General features: G+C 37.1%; 1 pseudogene; it reads left to right on the top strand.

Moving 5' to 3' along the window:
- Positions 1-3,558: 3,558 nt before the first annotated feature.
- On the top strand, positions 3,559-4,106 carry LOC147421375 (uncharacterized; annotated as a pseudogene).
- The last annotated feature ends 594 nt before the right edge of the window (positions 4,107-4,700 follow it).

The raw sequence follows: 4,700 nt of genomic DNA, 5'->3' as shown, positions 1-4,700 counted from the left end.
ATAATTACACTATATATATGGAGCTTAAAAGTTTTGAGGAAGAAGAGTCTCCACGTGTCACTCTTAGGTCCAATAGTTTAGAGCATGTTTGAGGGACCTACTTTACAAAATGTTTCATTTTTATGAACCTTGGAATTGTGAACCTTTTCAACTCTCAACCTGATAAGTCAAAAAAAAAAAAAAAAAACGTGGACCTACTTTACAAAATGTTTCATTTTTATGAACCGTGGAACTGTGAACCTTTTCAACTTTCAACCTGATAAGTAAAAAAAAAAAAAGGTTGACTTCACTGTCTCTTGTATGACATCCTTTTACTTTTCCTTGTGGAAGGCAATTGAGGGTGGCTCAAATTTGCTTTTTGAAGGCCAATGGCCACAAAAATGTAAAATTTAAGGAATTGTTTGTATATACACTAGCAAATTTTAGCGGTTTACTTCAAGGGAAACTTAGAATCTAGCTAAGATTTTGCAATTTTAAAGTCTTAAAAAACATATTATACTCTAGTTTTTATCGGACACCAGTTTCAAACAATCCCAAAATGGAAGGGTACGTGCATGCATGCGTGTGTGTGTGTGTTTGAGAGAGAGAGAGAGAGAGAAGAGAGAGAAGCGGGTGAGGCGGGGGGGTCTCGAAGAGGGCACTAAATCGTTTAAAGTAAGTAAGGGGCACACTAAAACCTCTTTCAATTCTAAGTAAAAATTTAAAGAGTTGATGATATTTATACTAAAACTTGCATAAACAATTTGGTTTTCTTAAAGGTAAGCTTGAAATCTATTAGGGATTTTACAATTTACGCTGGTTAAAAACACAAACCTCAGTTTTTTGCAAACACTGGTTTTGAATAGCCCCAAAATGAAAAGAGATGGAAGACGCAAAAAAGATATATGCTTAGTATATCGAAGATTACTCTCCCCACCAGGAGGACATGCTTTGCAAAGAAAGGAGGGAAGCACCAGTTGAAAATCTATTACATCCTCATGTTTGGCACTAGCATGAGAGAGAGAGAGAGATAGAGAGAGATAGATAGAGAGAGAGATGAGCCCTGGAAGCATAACATTGCTTGATGAAGGGTGACTCTATTTTTTCACTTGAAGGCGATTTGAAGAGAGACTCTAATTTTCCCTTTGACTGCCTCTACCCAAAAAATTATATTTTCATAAGGAGAAAACACAACCGACCATACCAATACACAAGGCTATATACAAGGAAGCGTAACCCATAACCATGTGCATGTATTGATGCCACCACAAAGGCCATCTCATCACATTGAGAAACATTGTTTGCATATGAATACAGACCATGAACCATACAAAACAAAAGGAGAAAAAGACATGAGAATAGCACATGCTAAGTTCCACACATCAGGCAATGTTTAGCAGAAACCTTGTGGTAGGTACCTATACGCATAGCTATTCTACTAACCCCGAGGACGTGCACCCACACGCTACAATTTCACCAAAAGAGGCAACGTCAGATAGTCTCGCAGTTGCCAGGCTGCCACCATCTATGCCTCTTGTGGGACAACATAAGCATGTAGCACGTGAGGTCTCAAATAGGGATTGCTAAAAGCATTTTTCCTATCAAACTAATTTACGAGGCTTGCAAAAAAAAATTGTATTCAGAATAAAGAAGGGCACAATTACCTCTTTTGGTTTGTAAGCCAAAATTTGAGACTTTCACTAAAACTTTCAAAACATTTCTAGTTTTTTTCAATGAAGTCTTGAAATGTAGCCAAGATTTTCCAATTTTCGATGGTTAAAAATCTATACTATATATAATGGAGCTTAAATTTTTGAGGAAATTGAGACAGTCTCCGCATGTCACTCTTAGGTTCACTTCAAAGAGTACTTTACAAAATGTTTCATTGTTATGAACCTTGAAACTATGAACCTTTTCAACTTTCAACCTGACAAGTTAAAAAACAAGTGAAAGTATCACTTGTGGCTTTTTAAAATAATTAGAACTTGATAAAATTACAAGGTTGAGTTTAAGTAGAATTAGTGTTCAAGAAAGGATTGCCTCAGCGTAGCCTTGAGCCGGTTGAAAATGGAGACTACCTGGTTGCAAACCATGGTAAAGGAAAAAAACCTGGTGAAATATGTGAGAAAAAGGTTCAAATATCTTGCAAATTTTAAATTTATTCTACTATTTCCGTTCGCTTCTTTGTCGGAAGGAAACTCGATCGACGGCCGTTTCTTGAATATTGACTAGAATTTAGTTATAGAATGTAAAAAACCTCAAGCAATGTGAGGGTATGAAATGAAATGTGAAATTAAAAAACTCATCAATATATATATATATATATATATTAATGTACATATACATAGATATATATGCTATGGATACACACACACCACATATATATATATATATGTGTGTGTGTGTGTGTGTGTCCCCATAGAATTTACTATAATTATGCAAGTGAAGTTTTAACATTCTAAAACAATAGAATGCAAAAAAACTCAAGACATGTTAGGATATGTGAAATGAAATGTGAAATTAAACAAACTCATTAATATACATGTGTGTGTGTATATTATTAAAATTAACTAGAATTATGCAAGTGAAGTTTCACTTTAACATTCTAAAACAATAGAATGCGAAAAATGGGAAGACATGTCACGGTATGAAATGAAAGCAAAATTGACATTTAAAGTAAGTCTCCATCATGCACTGAAAACAATGAAAGTCTCCCTAACCAAACACAACACTAAGATTTTGCTTCGAAAGAAAAAATAAGTGAAAGAGTCACAATGGCTTTCGAAAAAAATAAGAAAGTGTTAAAGTCTTCAAGGTTAAGTTTAGCTGGAATCGGTGTTTTGAAAATGAAATGTGAAATGAAAAAATTTTATTAATATACATTTGTGTGTGTATCCATAGAATTTATTAGAATTATGCAAGTGAAGTTTGACTTTAACATTCTAAAACAATAGAATGCCAAAATGTGAAGACATGTCACGGTATGAAATGAAAGCGTAATAAACATTTAAAGTAAGTCTCCATCATTTAAAGTAGTTCTCCATCATGCACTGAAAACAATGAAAGTCTCCCTAGCCAAACACAATACTAAGATTTTTTTTAGAAAGCAAAAATAAGTGAAAGAGTCAAAGTGGCTTTCGAAAAAAATAAGAAAGTGTTAAAGTCTTCAAGGTTGAGTTTAACTGGAATCGGTGTTTGGAAAATGATTGCCTCAGTTTAGCCTTGAGTCAATTGAAAATAGAGACTATCCAGTGGCAAACCTTGATATAGGGAAGAAAAGCGATGACATATGTGAGAAAATAGTTCAAAAATCTTGCAAATATATTATAGTATTTCTAGTTCGTTTCTTTTTGATGAGGAGGAAATTCAACCAACGATCGTTTAATAAAAAATACTTTCTTGAATATTGATTAAAATTAAGAAATAAAATGCAAGAAAAATTAAACCATGTGAGGTTGTGAAACAAAATGTGAATGAAAAGAGCTCATCAATGTGTGTGTGTGTAGAGTGTATCTATAGAATCTACACTTTACTTTAATATTCTAAAACAATAGAATGCAAGAAAAGTCAAGATGTGAAATGAAGGGTCCCGCCCTTTTCTTTTTGCAATTTGGCGGCGGTAGCCATGTTCCTTGCTGGAACAACACAGTTCGCCATGGGTTCTTGGGTCTTGGATAGGTGGCGGGCCTGCTGTTTTTGCAGGGGTGGCTTGCTGGATATTGGCACTGTGGTGGCATCTTCAGAAAGGGCGTGGCCCCCTTAAGGCGTGGTTGGTCAGGATGTTTGCTGGTGGTTCTCGTAAAGTGGTTCAGTTGTGCGGTGGCATCTTCAGAAAGGGCGTGGCCCCCTTAAGGCCTAGTTGGTCCGTATGTTTGCTGGCAGGTTAGGAGGTGGTTATCGTCAAGTGGTTCAGTTCTTGTCAAGTGGATCAGGTCTTCTCGTTGGGGGCACGGATGTTTGAGGTGTGGAGGGAGGGTGGCAGACTCCGTACACATGGTGGCCTCGCCATCTGGCTCTCAGCCTTGTCCGGATGCGGCTGTGTTTTGGCATTTTCTTCTCTATCGGCTCTATGTGGTGGTCTTCGGGGCTCCTGTCTGGCGGACTTTGTCCTCTCTTGTTTCCCTTAAGATCTCCTTGATGAGGGGGGCATCGGGCCCCGCCCTCTCGGCCGGCTCTTCTGCTCTATTGTAGTATCCCTAGTTGGCTTGAACTTCTAGTCGGGTGGCTCCCTTATAGCCAGTGTACTTCAGTATGTTGTATGGTTCGTCCTCTGGAGGTGTTTATGGATGGGGTGGTAGCTCATGTATAAACTGTGGCAGCCTCTAGATAGGATGGCTATACTGTGTTTGGTTGATTAGAGTTTTTTGGACTTGTTTGGCTCCGTGGCTCGGTATGAGCACGGATGGAGATGTTTTTTTTTTTTTGTTTTAATCTATTTCTTCCACCCACCTATTGTAGGTTTTTCGCAAAAAAAAAAAAGATGTGAAATGAAGGTGAAATAAAAAGATTCATGTACTACTTTAAAGTTGAAATAACATTTAAGGTATTTTTCAATCATCACCGAAAACAATGAAAGTATGCCTAATCCAACACTCCTCTAAGGCTTCTTTTAGAAAGCCAAACAAGGTAAAGATTTACAGTGGCCTATACACACACATACACACAAAGCTACCTCGACTCCAATGAAGTGAGAGAATTGGGGGCACTCCAATAAGCACACA

The sequence above is a fragment of the Adiantum capillus-veneris genome, chromosome 28 (assembly GCF_014529385.1).
Source record: "Adiantum capillus-veneris isolate H3 chromosome 28, ASM1452938v2, whole genome shotgun sequence".
Taxonomy (NCBI): domain Eukaryota; kingdom Viridiplantae; phylum Streptophyta; class Polypodiopsida; order Polypodiales; family Pteridaceae; genus Adiantum; species Adiantum capillus-veneris.
The sequence above is the reverse complement of the archived record's forward strand: the minus strand, read 5'-3'. Positions and strand labels throughout refer to the sequence as shown.